We start from the raw sequence: 23034 nt of genomic DNA, 5'->3' as shown, positions 1-23034 counted from the left end.
GGGGGATGAAACTCGCAAAAGAATGGGTTTGTGTTATTTATTGTAATGTCTGATTTTTAAAAAAATGTTTTACAAGTTAAACCTGTTCATAAACTAATTGCTGACTGTGTACTGTAAGTCCCACCTGTGCTTGTGTGGGCAATTGCCCATGCTGTGCAGAGTACAATCTAAATAATTGTAAATTGTTGTCATAACATTTATACCATGGATATTATCTGAATTTGAGGCTTGCAAGTCCCACAGCATGGCAAACGGGCATTTGTGTGTTGTTTTCCACACCATTTTCTGCGCATGTTCCAGTACCTGTGCCTGTCTCGTCACCCCTGCGCTGTCATATGTTTACATATTGAGGATTTTACTAGTATTATATACACATTAGGGCTGCATCTATTGATAACACAGCCGACTAGAATTACGACGCCCGGAAAACACCTTAAAGTCTGGATATTGTGGAGGATAGCTGGGGTAGATGGCGGCCGCTGCGTCTGAACACACTCGAAGTGGAACGATATCGAGGATGTTTCCTTTCGTCGGGAGTCAGCAAGGAATGAAAACTGCGACGAGGGTGGCAGACACAGCCTACCATCGGTACCACCAGCTATTCCCTATCTTCTGGATCGAATCCACGGAATAAACTAACTACTGAATTATGAACTAATCAACTGGATCTAATCATCATAACGAGCACATTGCCAAGATCGACAATGGACTATTGGGAAAATTAACAATCAGAGGGGACGGTCATTATAAAAAAACTTGTAATCACTACAAAATCTGAATGTCAAATATTGATATTCGATATTTTCTGCGTCTTATATGGTATACAGGGGACGGGATTCAATAAGCTTCGGCTTCTCCCGTCAGCCCTTTTCTGTTCGGGTTGAATTAACTCTTAATACAAAATAAAAAAAATAAATATGTACTTTGCGTTCCGGCACCTTATGATTTACAAATTAAGCACTGCTAACAACGTTTTGAAAAGATTCATATTTCATGGGAAATCAGAATTGTGGAGCCTTGTTGTACACCATGAGTTTTGCTTAGACGAATGCTGGAACAATAAACCCTCAATGGCAGTTTATATTCGAGTCCACTGAATTTGAATAGTGTACCGGACGTAACGTCATATTTGCTCATCAATATTCATGACATTAGCAACTGTTGTTACGAAAGTCAAACTAGCGTTTGTCCCTCATGTTAGATGCATGTAAATAGTGTACGAACGGGATGTTTACTGAGCTAAACCTACCATTTCTGTCCGAAAATTATGCCCCTGGTGCCAAATTCACTGGTAAAGATTTCGGGGAACATACAAATGTTTAGTTAAAGAGATGGCTTGAGTGTCGAGGGCTGAAAAAGACTGGAGAAAGAGCTGACCTGATCCAGAGCTAGCTTTTTTTATTGACACCTTTTTCTTGCGTGCATTGCCTTACGCCACTGACAATGACATTCTCCTGTTTCAACAAGCTATCCTTTACCACCATATGCCCTATCTTTCTTATATATTATATCGACATGCGCAACAGTTTAACCATTGTTCACATTTCTTCCTCTGAGTTTTTGGCTTCGGGAAACGTATGAAGAAAACATCATATGTCGTAATTAGAGATGTCCCGATCACGTCATTTTCAAAGTATTGGAATCGGCAAAAAAATATCGGCCATGCCTTTTTTTAATATATATACAGTGGTACCTCTACATACGATCACTTCGACACACGATCTTTTCGACATCAGACGTAAAATTTGAGCCGCCATTTGTTTCTACATCCGACGAGTTGCTCGAAATACGACGACATGACAGCACTGCAAACGAACCCACGGTGGATTTTCTTATGTGAGAAATCAACACAGTTTTCAAAAAAAGTTGATACAGTTGGAGAAACAAGGAAAAAAGTGATGCTTACCTTTGAAATGAAGATGAAAAATATGAGCTTGGGGTGCGCGTCCCTGAATTGGCTCAACAATACAGCTCCATGGTCCTCTCATGACCACCGTTCGCCACTATTTATAAGTTAAGGTGACAATTATTATTGTGGTAACATTGCCAAGGAAATCGCCAGCTTTGTCACGTTTTTATCATTTATTTAAGAACTTATCCAACACAAAACGCTCATTGTCTTAAGCAGTTGACTGCTCTCAGGAAAACGAAAGTATTATCTCTACCGCACCGACCTATCTCACTGGAGACGTCACCTTCGCGGTGCGTTCAGGGACAGTAAAAAGTGTCCGCCATATTAGAATCCGATTCGTTACATTATTTTCAGGAATAATTATTAATTCTTCTTCTTCTTCTTATATTATTCTGAATTATTTATTTATAACTTATTTGTTTTTCTATGTTTAATTGCCATTTGTAACAGTGCCAGCAGTATTTATTAAGAATTTAGTGTATGTTTTTAGGCTTTGGAACGAATTAATGGAATTATAATGTATTCCTATGGGAAAATCCTGCTCGACATACGACCATTTCGACTTACAAACAAGGTCCTGGAACGAATTAAATTCGTATGTAGAGGTACCACTGTATATACTTTTTAATTAAATTGTTTTCTAATTGTATTTAACGTTACAGACATAATATGTTACACTTATCCAAAGTCTTTAGTTTAGGCATAAGGTAGGGTTATCAAATTTATCCCAATAACGGCGGTAATTAATTTTTTTAGAAATGTATCAAGTTAAAATATTTAACGCAATTAATGCATGCGCTGCACGACCCACTCACGCATTGTCGCGCTCCATCTGTAATGGCGCCATTTTGCCTATATAGAGAGCTAAAAGGCAGCGTAAAATGAGTAGAGTGAATTTTGGCAGCATTTGGAGCCTTATTTTAATTGGCTAAAGCCTTATAATCCCTCTCCCTTCGATTATAAATATCATGGGAAGCAATGTAGGGAAGCAAGGTAGCAATTGATCTTTTTCTTAACACTTTATGTTATTTCCCAACGCAGAGAAGATATAGCAATTGGTAGCACTACGCACAGTCATGGTTCCATTTCCCATCATGCATTTGGGCATGGCCTTCAGTATCATTTACTGAAAGCTCAACAAATACACTAGATGGCAATATTTAGTCACAATATACAAAGTCACATGTCTTTCTATCCGTGGATCCCTCTCACAGAAAGAATGTTAATAATGTAAATGCCATCTTGAGGATTTCTTGTCATAATAAACAAATACAGTACTTATGTACTGTATGTTGAATGTATATATTCGTCCGAGTTTTATTCATTTTTTTCTTAATGCATTTCCAAAATGTATATGATCGGGAAAAATTATCGGGAATGATTGGAATTGAATCGGGAGCAAAAAAAAAAAGCAATCAGATCGGGAAATATCGGGATCGGCAGATACTCAAACTAAAACGATCGGGAGCAAAAAAACATGATCGGAACAACCCTAGTCGTAATGTCGTTTCTACAAGTTTCATAGCAGCAGTGTTTACTCTGCATGTTCTTTTTTGAAAGATTACTCGCAGAAAACAAGCAGTACTAGCATGGTTTGCATATGAGCGCGCTTCTATGTTGACCCTCTTCCAGTTTGTGATGGTGACGTCATACGTACGCTATTCCTTTTTCTTTGTTGAATCGCGATGCAAGAAAAATCCCAAGTTTAAAGATGTCCCAATGTCACTGAGGTTTATTGCTGACCTTGGCCAGAGGATCTCAAGCATCAAGAATCACTTTCCTCTGCCATAGTAGTGATGGAAAAGCTGGAAATTGGAAATTACGGATCATCCATCTGAATGGATCTCAGGCTGGAAACCATGCAAGGGAAATTGGCATTTGCGATTTTATCTGTGTGCCTGTTTGATTCTCTCAGCCTGCATACATCAAGTTTTATCTTTTCGGTGTAACTTGAATCAGGTGTCCTTTATCAATATTTAACGACTTTATCATCATTACAGGTTAAAAAAAATGTTTTTTTTTAACTTGGTAGCTACAGAATAATTTACAGCACCGGTTCATAGGGGAACCTGCAAAATTTAACGAGACACCAGTGAGCATGAAAGATACAAAGTATTTATTTATTTCAATTTATATTCATTCATTTCAATTTTTATTCATATGTTTCACTTTTTTCATGTGCTCAGAGACCGAATTTCCTGTGTCGACGTGTTGTGCCAAGTCTAACATGTCCGAGCTCATGCAGAAACTCAGCAATCAAAACTTGAAGCCATGTTAGGAAGGAGCAATGGCTTGGGTCGATCAACTCAAACCTCGCCTAGTTCACGCCCATCCACCGAGTTTGATGGGCAAATGACAGGTAAAAATATTTCATGTAGTTCAAGGGGAACAAGAGTGCAATACAGGTTGTCCCCGGGTTATGAGAGAATTCCATTCCTACGCTTGTGACGTAACCGGAATTTCCACGTAAGTCTGAATTAACCCTTTAAAAATTCAAAATAACAACAAAAAGTTCAAACGTATTGTATTTTATTTAATAGTGGAGGATACACTGCCCTCCGGTGGCAGCATTGGGTCTGGCTGGACTGTCGTTCAATAATGCATCCATACAGGAGCACTCAGACGCGTACATGGATAAACGAGAGCTGCGCTCTGGTTTAGCCCACATAAGACTGTAAGTTTTTTCAGCTAATATATGTTTGTGTATGCATTTGTAATTAAGTTTAGAGCTACTTTTAATGGAGTTACTGTACACATGAGTGATTTGCTATGAGAATTCTATATACGTTAGCATTCGTAGCATTTAAACTAAAGATGCACCGATACCGATACTAGTATCGGCAGGGGGCGCCGATCCGGCCCAAAATGGTGGTATCAGTATCGGCGAGTACCAACAAAGACGGCGCCGATACCATTTACCGGTCCATTATTATAACATTTGACCACAGCCTTTTTCTCCTCCTGGCGCTCACTACACTCTGTCTCCGTGTTGTGTGATGACACGTGAACACCAAGCAGCTATCGCTATTGGCCTGCTCCAGACCAATGAGAGCGGGCCAATAGCCACTCCTGACCAATCAAAAGGAGGCTTTTTCATATGGACGGAAAACAAACCAGGAAATATGGCGGCGCCGCGGCGGTCGGGAAATATTTCAAAATAGAAATCCCGTCGATTAAAATCAATGGCTGCATGCAAGATTTGCGGCCTGAAAGTTTGGAGATGTGGAGTTAAAGCGGCCAGTTTCAATACCTCGAACTTGATAAAACATTTGAAAACGAAACGTGAACGAACACAACGAGTTTGAGCCTGCAAGAGCAGGACTGCTATCCAGAGGAAGAAGGCCGCTGGACCGGAGCAACAATCTCTGGTCAGTTCACTTCGTCTACTTTACTTTTATTGTCTTTTACTGAAAGAAATGCCGCAGTAATTTGGGAAGTGTTTCCAAAGTATTGTTGCCACCTTTCAGAAATAGAAATAAGGGACTCCCACCTCCCGAAAAAAAGGAGAGACGGGATGCTGTGGTCAATTATTATTACTTATAATTGTTAGCGTCCGCAAATGCGGAAACAAGGTTGAACCTCGAAGCAGACAACAAGTGGGGGATACATAAAAGGGTTTAATGATTGCAAACAAAAAATAACACGCGATCGCGGGGCAGTAGAAATAACAAAAGGAGTCCGTGACAGCAGGTCGACGGACAAACTAAGACGATAGGCAGCGGTTACAAACGAGAGCAGCACACTAACAGAAAAACCCAATGCAGGGGCATAACAAGCAAATGTAGCGAGGTTATTGTGCCAGATGTCAAATAGCGATCAGCAAGGCAAATATCTCGGCAGCCTTCTCTGAGATCACCCGTGCTTAAATGCTGCGTTGATGAGCCTGCATTGGATTCAAGTGCCACGCCCCCACGCCCAGCAACAAAACACAATCTAACCAGCAGCAGAATGTGACAATAATTTCATGAAAGTTGCACTGTTTGGACTTTGAGAGGTTTAAAAAACGTTTATTCAGTTCATTCAGAGTTTATTATTATGTATTTATTTTTACTTTCTTACTGTTGGGCTAGTATTATACATGTTTTATTAATTTCACAAATTTAGCACTATTTTGGCCTTTGAGAGCGGAAGGTTTATTCAACTATTGTCTACTAGGGTTTGGTGTACTTTTTCCTATTTTGCAAAGGTAAGCAACAGCCTGACAAAGCCTTGATAGCAATGATTTCACATCTAATTATGTAGCTCTTTGGAAAAAAAAAAAAAAAAAAATTAAGAAAAAAAATATATATATATTAATCGGGGTGGTATCGGTATGGTATCGGTATCGGCCGATACTGCATAGCCAGGTATCGGTATCGGGGCCAAAAAATGGTATCGGTGCAACACTAATTTAAACTAGCGGACTGTTGTTTGGCAAATTACCGTAATTTCCCGAATATAACGCGCTCCCGTGTATAATGCGCACCCCAAATTTACTTGTAAAATCTAGGAAAAACTATTGTACCCGTTTATAACGCGCACCCTAATTTTAGCACCAATAAATAGACGAATACAAGAAAAGAGAGCTCGTGTACAGATACAAAAATGTCATTTTACTGAATGGTGAAACACAGCACAAGCATAGCATATTGGTAGTTTACATTACCATAAACTGACAATATTTACGGAAATAATATGATTTGACAACTTCTCCAACAAAACAGATGTGACTTTTAAAGGCTGCTGTATAACTTGCTCGTTTCATCATAATGAATAAATGTTTCTTCCATGGATTGCTATGGTAAAATGAAAGTGAGAACGTTTAAGTCAGAAATCCGTGAGAGCTCATCGCTGTCAACACGACAATAACAATAGGAACTATTGTTATTTGGGTTTGAGTTTCCCGACAGACAGATATAGTTGACGGACACACACAGGAAGTGTGTTGTTACGTTTGTTATGGTCCGAATTGCGGCGCTGCAATAAACTTTGACTCAAATGAGTTCAAGACACTAAATTCTGTGCTTTATGAAGAGTGAAAAAAACAGAATTTAACACAACGGAAATCATTCGGCAGATTAGAGTGAAGTTTTACCGAAACAAAATGGTGACGTCACGTACCGTAATGGTCGGCCACGGGTCGCCGCATACGTTTCTTGAACACAACGTGGCCGTGTCAATTTTAAAAAAATCGGTTTATATATATATATATATATATATATATATATATATATATATATATATATATATATGTGTATATTTCTTTCTCCATCCATGTACTCGTTTATAATGCGCACCATGATTTGACAAGTAGATTTTGAGGGAAAAAAGTGCGCGTTATATTCGGGAAATTACGGTAGGCTAATTTAATCTACTAGATTTGCATATTGATCAGACTAGTTGGACGTTTGAACACCGATCGTTTTGTGTCGAGTGTTTTATTGTTAAAATGCATGTCGTTTACACACATACAAACGTGTACATACAATGCTGGCGTAAAAGTATTGGCACCCCTGCAATTCTGTCCGATAATACTCAATTTCTCCCAGAAAATTATTGCAATTATAAATGTTTTGGTATTCACAAAAGAGAATGGGGGGGAAAAAATTAATAAATCATTATTATTTTACACAAAACTCTAAAAATGGGCCGGACAAAAGTATCGGCGCCCTTTAAAAAAACAATTTGATGCTTCTCTAATTTGTGTCATTAACAGCACCTGTTACATACCTGTGGCACATTACAGGTAGTGGCAATAACTAAATCACACTTGCAGCCAGTTAAAATGGATTAAAGTTTACTTTAACTCTGTCCTGTGTCCTTGTGTGTACCACATTGAGCATGGAGAAAAGAAAGAAGACCAAAGAACTGTCTGAGGACTTGAGAAGCAAAATTGTGAGGAAGCATGGGCAATCTCAAGGCTACAAATCCATCTCCAAAGACGTAAATGTTCCTTTGTCTACCGTGCGCAGTGTCATCAATAAGTCTAGAGCCCATGGCACTGTGACTAAACTACCTAGATATGGACGGAAAAGACAAGTTGACAAGAGGTTTCAACAAAAGGGTTGTGCGGATGGTGGATAAAGAACCTTGTCTAACATCCAAACAAGTTCAAGCTATCCTGCAGTCAGAGGGTACAACAGTTTCAACCCGTACTATACGTCAGCGTCTGAATGAAAAGGGACTCTATGGTAGGATACCCAGGAAGACCCCACTTCTGACCCAGAAACATAGAAAAGCCAGGCTGGAGTTTGCCAAAACTTACCTGAGAAAGCCAAAAACGTTTTGGAAGAATGTTCTCTGATGAGATGAGACAAAAGTAGAGCTTTTGGGGAAAAGGCATCAACATAGAGTTCACGAGAACTTCAAAGAAAAGAACACGGTCCCTACAGTCAAACTTGGCGGAGGTACCCTGGTGTTATGGGGTTGCTTTGCTGCCTCTGGCACTGGACTGCTTGACAATGTGCATGGCATTATGAAGTCTGAAGATTACCAACAAATTTTGCAGTGTAATGTAGGGCCCAGTGTGAGAAAGCTGGGTCTCCCTCAGAGATCATGGGTCTTCCAGCAGGACAATGACCCAACAGACTTCAAAAAGAACTAGAAAATGGTTTGAGAGAAAGCACTGGAGACTTCTAAAGTAGCCAGCAATGAGTCCAGACCTGAATCCTATAGAACACCTGTGGAGAGATCTGAAAATGGCAGTTTGGAGAAGGCACCCTTCAAATTTCAGAGACCTGGAGCAGTTGGCCAAAGGAGAATGGTCTGAAATCCCAGCAGAGCATTGTAAGAAACTTATTGATGGATACCAGAAACAGTTATTCGCAGTTATTTTGTCTAAAGGTTGTGCTACCAAGTATTAGGCTGAGGGTGCCAGTACTTTAGCAGTTTTGTGTAAAATGATAATGATTTTTTTTTTCTTTTCCATTCTCTTTTGTTTTTTTATATCAAGCAAAATACATGAAGCTATTACTACCAAAGCAAAGTCCGTAAAGTCGAAATCGTGTAAGTCAAGTACATCGTAACCTGCGGACTACCTGTAATGAAATTTAACAAAAAATAATAAATAAATGTTGAAAAAATACATAAACATTTAAATAAACCTTGAAATAAAATAGGGCTGTCAAGATTATCGCGTTAACGGGCGGTAATTAATTTTTTAATTTAATCACGTTTAAATATTTGACGCATTTAACGCACATGCCCCGCTCAAACAGATTGGAATGACAGCACAGTGTCATGTCCACTTGTTACTTGTGTTTTTTGGTGTTTTGTCACCCTCTGCTGGCGCTTGGGTGCGACTGATTTTATGGGTTTCAGCACCATGAGCATTGTGTAATTATTGACATCAACAATGGCGTTTCTAGTTTATATTTTGATTGAAAATTTTACAAATTTTATTAAAACGAAAACATTAAGAGGGGTTTTAATATAGAATTTCTATAACTTGTACTAACATTTATCTTTTAAGAACTACAAGTCTTTCTATCCATGGATCGCTTTAACAGAATGTTCATAATGTTAATGCCATCTTGTTGATTTATTGTTATAAAGAAGAAATACTTATGTACAGTATGTTGAATGTATATATCCGTCTTGTCTTATCTTTCCATAGCAAGAATAATTCACAGAAAAATATGGCATATTTTATAGATGGTTTGAATTGCGATTAAGTACGATTAATTAATTTTTAAGCTAACTCGATTAAAAGTTTTAATCGTTTGACAGCCCTAAAATAATAATAATAATAATTAATAATAATAATACATTTTATTTATTGAGCGCTTTTACCGGTGCTCAAAGGCTCTTTACAGTTGAGGAAAAAGAAAATACATATATAAAGCTCACACAACGTGGGCAATACAAAACAATAGAGAAAAGAATTACAAATTAAAAGCCAGTTTAAAAATAAATAAAATACAAATAAAATAGATAAAAAATAAATAAATAAAACGGGAAATAAATGTTGAAATAAATATATATTAATATAAATAAATAAATATTGAAAAATAATTGTTTTAATGACACATTTAGTAATTTAGGATTTTTACGAAACAATTTAAGTGTGTCGTATTTATTTATTTAATTTTTGCAATCCTGGTCCTCCATAAGGAAAAGGGTAATTTCCAAATCTGGTAAATGTTTGATTTGCGGGGACTTTGTCACCGTAGAAAGTGTTCCAAATGTTACCCCAGGTTATAGTGTGTCATCACCTGAACACAGATTAATAAGAAACTGATTCACAGCACTGCAATTCTCATTTTTACTTTCTCTTCCAAAATATTGTACCTGCATGAATAACTTAACATACAATAATCTGATGCTCCTCATCCTTCATTGTCTTTTTTTTTCTTCCCTTAAACAAATTAGGGAACAAATGAAGGAGGAGTGGCGGGGTGATATGGAGTGACAAGATGTGAAAGAATGATAAATGAGACCAGATGGCTGGATTTCCCACGAAGCAATCCCCCAAATGCAAAAAGTGCAGGTAAAAAAAAAAAAAATCTTGGCTAATAATACTAATTGACTCCAGTATCAGGTAACAGAACTCTCAAGTGAATCATTAGTGCAACAAACACTGCTACACAGCGGCTCGATGCAAATGTGCAAAAATATTACACAAAAAAACATTAGTAGCTATGTATTGTTAGTAATTTATTGTTCTAACACGTTTTTGTTATTATTATTACATATTTTTTTGTTATTACATGATTATAAACGTGTAACAACAACCTGAGCCTTGTTCTCATACGTCATGGCACATTAACTCATCTGCAAAAAGTTACTGTACATAAAAGTGCCAATAAAATAGTCAAATGGGTAAATGTCAAGGCGAATGACAAACATGAAAATGTCAGCATATGACTCTCTCGTTGACAACCTAATTACAGTTTGACAAAAAGACTGCAATGTACTTTTCTGCAACCTGCAATCTCTGCACTTGCCTCAAAACTGTCTACTAAACCAAACTGGGTATTACCACGGGTGCTGTTCCATTATATTTCAGGCAAGGAACAACCTTCAAAAACACGTTCCCGCAAAGTACGACCAAACCAAGGTAATTGTAGTATGCGCGTTTATGTGCAGTATATGATAATGTGCGGATATGACGGCTTGTTCAGATGTACACTTACATGCAATAAAACGTTGTGAGCCACTAAGAGCTGTCTTGTTAAATTGGATGTCAAAGCCAACCATTGTGGTAACAAAACAATACAGAGTAAGAGCAGGAACCTCCAGCTCGTCCCGAGTAAATCACTTTTTTCACAATGGTGAAGTCCCGTTATATGTAGTTAATCATTAGTATTTGGTGTATCCAAACAAATCATTGACCGGTTGGGTAGGGGGTTAGCCACACTAAGCCGCTCGGTTGCTAACCATCACATGCCATTGTTTAGCCACAGCTGGATTCATTACTTTTCATCCTTCACACAGCTGCTGGAAACAGAAATGTCGTGGTTAGGTTTTAGGCGGCCATCATTATTTTACAACACTATGCGGGTGTGCACGTTATTGGCATGGATGTACATGAACATGGCATGGACGTACATAGCCGTCGATAGCTTGGATGAACATTGGTGTCAATAGCATGGACGTACATATGCATCAATGGAATCCAAGTGCAGTGGCATCAATAGAATCAACATATACGGCCGTTATGGTCATGGACATACATGGCTGTCAATGGCATGTCCATACATAGCCGTCGATAGCTTGGATGAACATTGGTGTCAATAGCATGGACGTACATGGCTGTCAATGGAATCCAAGTACATTGGTATCAATACAATCGACATATATGGCCGTTATTGGCATGGACGTACATGGCCGTCAATGGCATGGACGTACATGGCTGTCAATGGAATCCAAGTACATTGGCATCAATAGAGTCAATATATATGGCCGTTGTTGGCATGGACGTACATGGCTGTCGATGGCAAGTCCATACATGCCCATCAATGGCACAGATGTACATTGGTGTCAATGGCATGGACGTACATTGCTGTCAATGGAATCCAAGTACATTGTCATCAAGACAATCGACATATATGGCCGTTATTGCCATGGACGTACATGGCTGTCAATGACAAGTCCATACATGGCCGTCAATGGCACGGATGTACATTGGTGGCAATGGCATGGACGTACATGGCTATCAATGGAATCCAATACATTAGCAATATAATCGACATATGTGGCCGTTATTGGCATGGATGTACATTGGTGTCAATGGCATAGACGTAAATTGGTGTCAATGGCATGGACGTACATGGCTGTCAATAGAATCGAAGTACATTGGCATCAATAGAATCGACATATACGGCCATTATTGGTATGGACATACATGGCTGTCAATAGCAAGTCCATACATGTCAGTCAATGGCATGGATGTACATTGGTGTTAGTGGCATGGACATACATTGGTGTCAGTGGCATGGATGTACATGGCTGTCAATAGAATTCAAGTACAGTACATTGGCATCAATAGAATCGACATATATGGCCGTAATTGGCATGGACGTACATGGCTGTCAATGGCAAGTCCGTACATGGCCGTCAATGGCATGGATGTACATGGCTGTCAATGGAATCCAAGTACATTGGCATCAATAGAATCAACATATATGGCTGTTATTGGCATTGACATACATGGCTGTCAATGGCATGTCCATACATAGCCGTCGATAGCATGGATGAACATTGGTGTCAATAGAATGGACGTACATGGCTGTCAATGGAATCCAAGTACAATGTCATCAATAGAATCAACATATATGGCCATTATTGCAATGGATGTACATGGCTGTCAATAGCAAGTCCATACATGGCCGTCAATGGCATGGATGTACATTGGTGGCAATGGTATGGACGTACATGGCTGTCAATGGAATCCAAGTACATTGGCATCAAGACAATCGACATATACAGTATGGCCTTTATTGCCATGGACGTACATGGCTGTCAATGGCGACAATTGAATGTCATTGGGCTGTAATGGTAAGTTTTTGGTCAAAAATCACAACCACTCATGTTTTTCTGCCATTGAAAATGAAGGTGAAATTCTGTCCATTAGAAATGAATGGAACAACATACATAGCAATGGCACATAAAAGGAATAACATATATGGTTGCATTTTCATTACATGCAAAGCTACAATCAAAACGAAAAGAATACATTTAGGGTTTTTCGGAAAGTTCTGTTAAAAAGAGCAACTGTATATTTCGCACACAACGTGTGGATAAGACAGGTCAGTCATAAGTAATTAACTGAGACTTGTTAACTTCTTATGTCAGTGAGCTTGTTTCGAAACCTGAGTGTGGAACTCCGCCACCCGTCATAACCTTTAGCAGTAATAAAACATAAGAGAAGCATAGCCAGGAGGCAGCCGAGGCTTCAGTCGTCTCTTCAACTTAGCGTTGAGCCCTCACCAATACTAAGAGGGCCATCCATAATTAACCCCGCACTGTCAAGTTAAGGCAGCACTCAAAACATGTCCCCACATGTCATTCTAACCCTTTCCCTGCATCCGTCTCTGCTGTCAACTCATCTATCGCTCTTTGCTGTCGAGAGGGAGAAACTGTTGATGTGCTGTGTTCGCCTTTCACAACAAAGTATGAAGTAAATACTAGTCAATACAGAGCAGAGAAATCTCATTGAATGTTTTATTGTTTAATTTTTTGTGGCAATGAGGATTTTCGTGAAAAGGAAGTTAAGTACCAGAAAAAAATATTTTCATTTCATCTTCCGTTTTTCAGGTGCCAGAAAGTTACGCTATCTAAAGAGGAGAAATATATGATCACACAAAAACAGGTGTTTTAACGGTTTGTTTTGAAAGTGTTTGCATTTAGTTTTATTGATTTGGGTGGATACACTGCCCTCTAGTGGCAACATTGAATATGACACAACTCATTTAACATGGCTCCCTTTTAAGACCAACATAAGGTAAGTGTTTGTTTGAGCTGATATGTGTTTTTATGCATTCGTAATTTAGTTTATAGGATTATTTAGCCATTTTTTGGGGGGGGGATACATGTTTTTTTAAGAGCATTGTAAAAAAAAAAAAAAAGTAGCATTTTATAGCATTTAAACTACTGGACATTTGCCATGCAAGTTAGCCAACTGTTCATTTGTTGTACTTAGATCCTCATTTATTTTTTTATACCATTTGAGGCTGAGCTCAGGTATTTAAACATTTATTTTTTAAATGAAATTGCAATTCTTCATAGTTTGAAGAAACACTCAGAAATTTTAGGAAATAAGGAAAAACATTGCAATAAAATAATGCAAACTGGTTAAACTTAAGAGTAGCTGAGATCTGTCATGACAGAACATCGCTTCAATGATATCTGGCGCCATCTAACATTGTGAATGGGTATAATATCTAGACCGCGAATATAACACGACCCCCACTTTTTCAGTCTTATTTCAATGCAAAAAAACATCGTCTTATATTCGGGCAAATACGGTGTATATATATATGTATATATATATATATTAGGGCTGTCAAATTTATCGCGTTAACGGGTGGTCATTAATTTTTCTAATTAATAACGTTAAAATATTTGACGCAATTAACGCATGTGCGGAATGACCCGTTCATGCGTTGCTTCAAACAAGTTACAATGACGCCGTTTTAGCACAATGACAGCGAAAAGGCAAAGAAATGCAAGTGGACACAGGCGTTCATTGGACCGCGCCTTTTATTAGCTTAAGCTTTGGCAGCCACGACTAACAGTCATGGTTGCCCAACTTCCCATCATGCATTTGGGAGGAGCAAGAGATAATCTTTTTCTTAACACGCCTAATTGAACACAATGCAGAACATACTGTATACGATTTGCAGCCACCACTGACAGTCACGGTTGCCCAGCTTCCCATCATGCATTTGGGCAGAGCGGGAGACGTTCTTTTTCTTAATATAAAATTACAATAACTTGTACTCAAATTTATCTTTTATGAACTACAAGACAGAAAGAATGTTAATAATGTTAATGCCATCTTGTGGAGTTATTGTTATAATAAACAAATACAGTACTTATGTACGGTATGTTGAATGTTTATGCCCGTCTTGTGTCTTATCTTTCCATTCCAACAATAATATACAGAAAAATATGGCATATTTTAGAGATGGTTTGAATTGCGATTAATTATGCTTAATTTTTAAGCTGTGGTTAACTCGATAAAAAATTTTAATCGTTTGACAGCCGTAATATATATATATATGCACAGATCTGAGTCAATATTCAAAGAACCAGAAAATTCATTGACTGCTCAGTTTTATTTAAAAGTGGGCAGAATGGGAAAAAAAACGAGCAATAAAATTGTCTGCACTTTAAACATAAGTTTAACAAGCTCAAAAACTCAAAAACTTAGCTTAATGTCAGATTTCAAGCAACTATCAGCTGCGTACTTTCACCTACTGTACAAGAGTGTGGTGGTTTTTATTAGTCAATATCTTGTTCACCTGCCTAATCCTGCTTGTACTCGTGTTGCTCCCCCTGGTGCTCGGTAACGGTGTAGTTGCACAGAGCTTATCGAGAGGCATCAAAACGAAACTATCAATTCACAATGAGAACAAAAAGAAGAGAAAAAAACAAAAGTAACGTGTAACGCAGGCAACAATTTAAAAAGTAGTAGAGTAAAAAGTATGGATACCTGCTATAAAATGGAGTGAAGTAAAACTAAAAAAATACCACTTCATATTTGTACTCAAGTAAATTAGATACACAAAAATTACAAAAACAAAAAAAAACTTTACATCTTACAATAACAATAAAAGAAATATTATACAAGATCATTTTAAGATGCAGGAATATAAAATGTACCATAATATAAAGCAACACTAGCTAACTTTCCAGATTTGGTTGATTTTAGCGACGTCGTCGGCCAAAAACGGTAGTGTTTTGCCTTACGGAAGACTGCACTTCCCCTGAGGACCCGTGCACACCCGCACAGTGTTGTAAAATCATGATCTCCCTGTCGCCTGCAGATGGATTAAACATTTTTGTTTCCAGCGGCTGCGTGAAGGATGACTAGTAATACAGTAATAAATCCAGTTGTGGCTAAACAATAGCATATGACGGTTAGCAACCGTGTGGCTAACTCCCGCTCACCTATATCTATAAAAGGGGTGTGACGATACACACAAGTCACGGTTCATTACGTACCTCAGTACCTTTTTTAAAGTAAGATTAACACTGGTAATCAGATGGACAAGACACATTAGGGCACAGAGCCAAACTTGAACCATGAGAACTCCTCCCCTGCAATACCGAATAGCCGGCAGCATCCAGTGAACACAGTAGGGAAAAACAGAGGTCGCTAGAGTGGAGATTTGGTTGAGAGTTAAAAGTGCCTAAGAGAGTGAACGCTGCAGGGGAGGTAAGACATTAACATTCACAATGCACAGGCGAGATTCAACCCTGCATAAAGTGAAAGACAGAGGTGGTTCATCCAGAATATAAAAAGAGAGGGGCCAGTTTGCTGTAGGTGTACAGTATAAAGAAACACACGTGTTGATGCTCACATTGCTAAAACCAGGTCAATTAATTTGCAATGTATATGACGCAGGGGTAGAAAATAGACTTTACATTCGTTAAATCCCAATTTCCCTTCCTAGCGGTGACTGTGGGATTTCCTAGAGTGCATTCATCAATCCATATGAGAAGGGCTTGCATACATAATTGTAAATTAAGTGGATTACTGCGCAGAATCGTCCAAGAGGGAATTAAGGAACTTCTGAACGGATGCAAAATCCTAGGTCTCACGACATCTTCAGCACTTTCGTAATTCATGATACCGGCATGAGCTCCTTTGAATGCGGCTGATTTGATCAGCTCGGTAGATTTAATGACCCTGGCGCAGCTCTCAAGCGAGGACCACAATTCATAGTGATTGGCACATTCAGCAAAAGTGTCCTTAAGTCTGTGTCTATTGGAACATAAAATAGATTACAATAACAAAGTTAAAAGTCGACAACAATAAACCTCCAAAAGCCTCTAAGGTCGTACGATGGAGAATTTGAGCAATATTTTCAGGAAGAATATTCGTCTCACATTGCACACGCCACTAAAGACTTTTCCTCACGGAGATTCAAAGAAATACAACCCCTAGCAAAAAGTATGGAATCACCGGTCTCAGAAGAGCACTCACTCAGACATTTTATCATGTAGAACTAACTCGGATAAAAAGCTTGAAAAATGATGAATTAGTTCAAAAGGGCAACTCTTTAGCAGAAACACATATGACCATTGTCCAGGTGCTTCCCCGCAAACGAGCCCTCTGCCCTCAGCGGGGGAACGACAAGCTCTAACTTGCTCCCCGCGGGCAGGTTGCCGATCGGCAAAGACAATCGACAACCCCGCCGTCGTGTGAAATTATCCGGGCTAGTTATGTGTGATTTTCAGTGTTGGGAATAACGCCGTTACATAACGGCGTTCTTTTTTCAGTAACGGGGTAATCTAATTATTTTTTCCGCCGTTACAACGCCGTTACCGTTACTGACGGTCAAAAGCAGTGCGTTACTTACTTTGAATACATTGAAGGAACTACCAGCCGTTGCGAGTCTACTCTTCATAAACTAAAGTGAAAAATAAGGTACTGTGAGGTACAATTTGGTACTGTTTGTGCAACAACAACAACAGCAAAAAATGGAGCCAAAATGGCGGATGAGACTCCGTTGTAAAGTCGAAATCGTGGAAGTCAAGTACGTCGTAACCTGGGGACGACCTGTAATGAAATAAAAAAAATTGAATAAATGTTGAAAAAATACATACAAATTTAAATAAATTTGGAAATAAAATAGGGCTGTCAAAATTATTGCGTTAATCGGCAGTTTTTTTTTTTTTTAATTAATCATATTAAAATATTTGACGAATTTAACACACATGCCCCGCTCAAACAAATTAAAATGACTACACAGTGCAATGCCAACTTGTTACTTGTGTTTTTGGGAGTTATTTCGCCCTCTGCTGGCGGTTGGGTGCGACTGATTTTATGGGCTTAAGCACCCATGAGCATTGTGTAATTATTGACATCAACAATGGCGGCCTACTAGTTTATTTGTTGATTGAAAATTTTACAAATTTTATTAAAACGAAAACATGAAGAGGGCTTTTAATATAAAATTTCTATAACTTGTGCTAACATTTATCTTTTAAGAACTACAGGTCTTTCTATCCATGGATCGCTTAACAGACTGTTAATAATGTTAATGCCATCTTGTTGATTCATTGTTATAATAAACAAATACAGTACTTATGTACCGTATGTTGAATGTATATATCCATCTTGTGTCTTATCTTTCAATTCCAACAATAATTTACAGAAAAATATGGCATATTTTACAGATGGTTTGAATTGCGATTAATTACGATTAATTAATTTTTAAGCTGTAATTAACTCGATTAAAAATTTTAATCGTTTGACAGCCCTAATTGTTATGTTTTTCTTTGTTTGATTCCTATTCAATACACGACTCTAAAATGTTCATATAGTCTTCAGAAAGTAAATACATTTTTTGCCGTTGGCTCAAAAAAAGTTGAAAAACACTGCTAGGAAGAGAAACTGGTTTGCTCAGTGGAAGGTCGACTCGCACTGGGTACAACGTTGACTCAAATTTTGACCTGTTTAAAGTAGGGCTGTCAAAATTATCACGTTAACGGGCGGCAATTAATTTTTTAAATTAATCACGTTAAAATATTTGACGCAATTAACGCACGTGCCCCGCTCAAACAGACTAAAATGACAGTACAGTGCAGTGTCCGCTTGTTACTTGTTTTTTGGTGTTTGGTTCCCTCTGCTGGCGCTTGGGTCCAACTGATTTTATGGGTTAGTACCATGAGTGAGCATGGTGTAATTATTGACATCAACAATGGCGAGCTACTAGTTTATTTTTTGATTGAAAATTTTACAAATTTTGATAAAACGAAAACATTAAGAGGGGTTTTAATATAAACTTTCTATAACTTGTACTAACATTTATCTTTTAAGAACTACAAGTCTTTCTATCCATGGATCGCTTTAAGAGAATGTTAATAATGTTAATGCCATCTTGTTGATTTATTGTTATAATAAACAAATACAGTACTTATGTACCGTATATTGAATGCATATATCCGTCTTGTGTCTTATCTTTTCATTCCAACAATAATTTACAGAAAAATATGGCATATTTTATAGATGGTTTGAATTGCGATTAATTACGATTAATTAATTTTTAAGCTGTAATTAACTCGATTAAAATTTTTTATCGTTTGACAGCCCTAGTTTAAAGTAATGCTTTCAAAATGTAAAGAAATTTGATCATTAATTCTTTTAGATTAGGGCTGTCAAAATTATCGCGTTAACGCGCGGTAATTAATTTTTTCAATTAATCACGTTAAAATATTTGACGCAATTAACGCACATGTCCCGCTCAGACAGTATTCTGACTTTTGGTAAGTTTGCAGCAAGGTTTTTTTGTGCTGTCTAACAGCGAACTCTTGTGGTCGCTTTGCGACATGGTTTATTGCTTTCTTGCCAGTTCAATATGGCTGCAGGACGTCTCGGGCTGACGCCTACGTTGTAATGTTGTGCTTGTATGATCCTTGGACAAGATTTGTCCGTAACTATGGTTGTTGTAAAGAATGTACATATTATGTTAGTAAGCGAAATGTTCTATTTTTTGTATGAGACGCTTTTTGATTATGTTTAGTGAACCTGTATAGCGTGCTAAGCTAACGTTGTTGCTAATGCAATGCTTGTGTACTTTTTTTTTGTAGTTTCACTACGGTCTAAAGAGGACAGTGGTTTGAGGCCATTTTATTAATAAATCAGATGAAAAAGGAAGAAGTCTGATTATTAAGGCGCCGTTCACTAGCTGTCTAGCTTTGGAAAAAGTAGACGCTTCGGAGTGAGGACAGCATAGACAGATTTAAATGACAGTAGAGTGAAATGCCCACTACAGTCCTTATGTACCGTATGTTGAATGTATATATCCATCTAGTGTCTTATCTTTCCATTCCAATAAATTATTTTACAGGATATATATATAATTTAGAGAACAAATATGGCATATTTTATAGATGGTTTGAATTGCGATTAATTGCGATTAATTACGATTAATTAATTTTTAAGCTGTAATTAACTCGGTTAAAAATTTTAATCGTTTGACAGCCCTATTTTAGATATTAGCTTGCTAGCTTAAACATAGCCGTTGTTTTCCGAAGTGTTCAGTGAATGCACAGGTAAAGAGCCACCGACCTATGTATTTTTTTTAAATTAACCAGTAAGAAAATGATTACGCTCCCCCATAATTCCCCTTGCGTGCGTATATCGCATCTCAGCAATGCGTGTGAAGGCAAAATGACAAGATTCATTATTCTCTGATCGACTTCAGTGGCCTCATAGCAGCCAAATCTCCTAAATCAAGTGGATTGCCGTTGAATACTAATGAGGTAGCCAGTGGTAGGGGTTTCTGTTTTAATGAGGGCAAAAAAAAAAAAAAACCTCTCACTACATCTTACCTAAAACGCTTCATTTGCTGCTTGCTGCCAGCTGGCACTTCCCAGAAGAATTCTGGGGTTAAAATTGCAGAGTTTCAGTGCTGCTCATTCAAAAGCCCTGGCAACAAATGACAGCTTCCCTCCCACTCCACCAAACATTTAAACGCAGCTCCGTTTGCCCGTAGCAATCCCAGCTCAGGAGCTGAAAGGTCACTTAAAATAAATAAAGAATGGGAGATCACTAGGCATCCCACTCACAGAGAGAGCAGCACTTTGTATGGATAGCCTAGACTGCACCGTTTAGCATTCAGTAACCTGAAGCAATCTGGGAGAATGGCAGTAAAGTCCAGATTGGCTGCCATCCACTTGTCACAGCTACATTTGTCAAATAGCTCTTTTCTGCTAAACTTTTCGTCACTTCGCTATTGGATATTGTCGGCTTTCAGAGGTGATAACATATGGATTGTTTGTTTTTTGCTTCAATTGCAGATCTACACGATTGAATTCTGGGAAATGATCACAATGGACAAGGCAAAAACATATCCAATAGAAAACAGTTTTGCTACTTTTTCAGACAATCAAATGAAAGCAGTACTATTGAAGCACCCGCTGTGAGACCATGGAGGCAAAATTACACGCTACATCATTGAGACCCTGCAGCCTATGTAAACACACTGCAGTTTTACACATCTGCCACAACATACACCTACAGTCTATAACCCAAACCCAACCCAAGAATTCATATCTGATTTAAGGAGCCATTCGCAGTGTAAAGGCCGAGTTATGCTTCCGCGTCAGACCTGCGCCGTCAAGTATGGATGGGCGGATCGATACCAAAATATCGATATTTCGATCCCTGTCTACACGCCAACAAGCTGTTTGGGAGGCATGCACGGAGAAAATGTTTCCTCACTCACAATCATAAACGCAAACGTCTGGAGTTCGCCAAGCGGTATTGGGGCTTCAACTGGGACTGTGTGCTTTGGTCAGACGAGACCAAGATTGAGCTTTTTGGCAACAAACACTCTAAGTGGGTCTGGCGTGCCACGAAAGATGCGCATGCTGAAAAGCACCTCATACCCACTGTGAAGTATGGGGGTGGGTCAGTGATGCTGTGGGGCTGTTTCGCTTCCAAAGGCCCTGGGAACCTTGTTAGGGTGCATGGCATCATGAATGCTTTGAAATACCAGGACATTTTAAATCAAAATCTGTTGCCCTCTGCCCGAAAGCTGAAGATGGGTCGTCACTGGGTCTTTCAGCAAGACAATGACCCTAAACATATGGCCAAACCTACACAGAAATGGTTCACCAGACACAAAATCGAGCTCCTCCCATGGCCATCTCAGTCCCCAGACCTTGTTTTGTTGGCAAAAGGGGGTTGTACAAAGTATTAACACCAGGGGTGCTAATAATTGTGACACACATTATTTGATGTCAAATAATTATTTCTTTATGTGGGATTTTTTCCCCACTGAATGAATGCACTTGTATTGAAGGTTAGATTTTTCTCTTTTTTTCCATTAAGGTCCCATATTATTTGAATTTAAAAAATATATATATTAGAAGCTAAAAAACACATCTTTTTTCAGGGGTGCCAATAATTATGGAGGGCACTGTATGAGACTTCAAGTATATAAAGAATAAAGCACAGGTTTGGTGTCAAAAGATTGTTTTGATATTTAATTTTCAGTTCAAACTCGATACATCATCAATGATTGAGAGTGCCTCGGTGCTTTTATGGTAACGTTAACATCAAGGCTTCCAACGCAGTTTGGGAAGACCTTGCAGACCTTGGCCAAAACGCTGGACGCAGTGCTCGACGCCAGTTTGAAGCTAGCCGCCACAGCTTGCTGGTTTCCACCCGAGGCTAGAACTCTGTGCCTCATCAAAAGTCGGACAGACCACCTTGAAACAGTCTTCTGCGTTACCTGCGCCTCAACATTTGTGAAGATCCACACTCAACCGTTCCATTTTGCATTGTTTATTTTATCATTATGTCCCCAAAAAATAATTTGGATGATTTTGTTTGTTTGCTTTCATTCAGAATAAAGCCTACAGAACGGATGTTAAAGCTTTTGTTAAACAGAGAAGCTAAGTGCACAGATGAAGGGTGTATATTTAGGATGCCTGCATGCAAACGTTCTCTCATGCTCAGTGTACTTGCGGTGTAGTTTGTGACATCATAGCAGAGTTTATCAGCGACCAATCAGCAGCAGTCTGAGCACTCTCAAAGACTGTTTTGTCTTTCCCTTGCCTGAAACTCGCTGAACCATCAGATTAGCTTCCAGCCTCGGGAATGTGTCCACTGCAGGTTTATTTGCAAATTTTCATCACAACTTTATACCGTGACAAAACGGAAACCAGGGCATTATTGTTCAACCAAGTTTTTAATGGAGTTATTTTTCCTTCCACGCAGGTGGATGCTAAATGTTTTGTTATCTGATAGCAGTTTTATCACTTAATTTAAATAGGTATCTTGTAATGTAGTCGGCTATATTATCTCCATTTGACAATTTTTAAAAAAGGTATCTTTGCAGTATTAGACCTTTTCCATATCTGGAATGCCTGAATAGCTCTATGCACACTTTAGAGAGTAGCAGTGAAATGCAGGTGTATGAATAGGCAGCTTTAGCTCAGCAGGATTATTCAGGAAGGTC

At 38.5% G+C, this 23034-nt stretch overlaps 1 protein-coding gene across 1 annotated transcript in view; it reads left to right on the top strand.

Annotated features, from left to right (window-relative positions):
- Nucleotides 1–22159, top strand: part of samd12 (sterile alpha motif domain containing 12) — a 243950-nt gene extending 221791 nt beyond the window's left edge. The window contains exons 10-12 of the mRNA XM_057827486.1: nt 4099–4586; nt 10262–10379; nt 20867–22159. The gene's annotated coding sequence lies outside the window, so the exon portion shown is untranslated. The remainder of the gene's footprint in view (nt 1–4098; nt 4587–10261; nt 10380–20866) is intronic.
- Nucleotides 22160–23034: the final 875 nt, after the last annotated feature.

The sequence above is a fragment of the Corythoichthys intestinalis genome, chromosome 22 (genome assembly GCF_030265065.1).
Source record: "Corythoichthys intestinalis isolate RoL2023-P3 chromosome 22, ASM3026506v1, whole genome shotgun sequence".
Taxonomy (NCBI): Eukaryota; Metazoa; Chordata; class Actinopteri; order Syngnathiformes; family Syngnathidae; genus Corythoichthys; species Corythoichthys intestinalis.
Note: the sequence above shows the minus strand (reverse complement) of the source record. Positions and strands in the feature narration are given on the sequence as shown.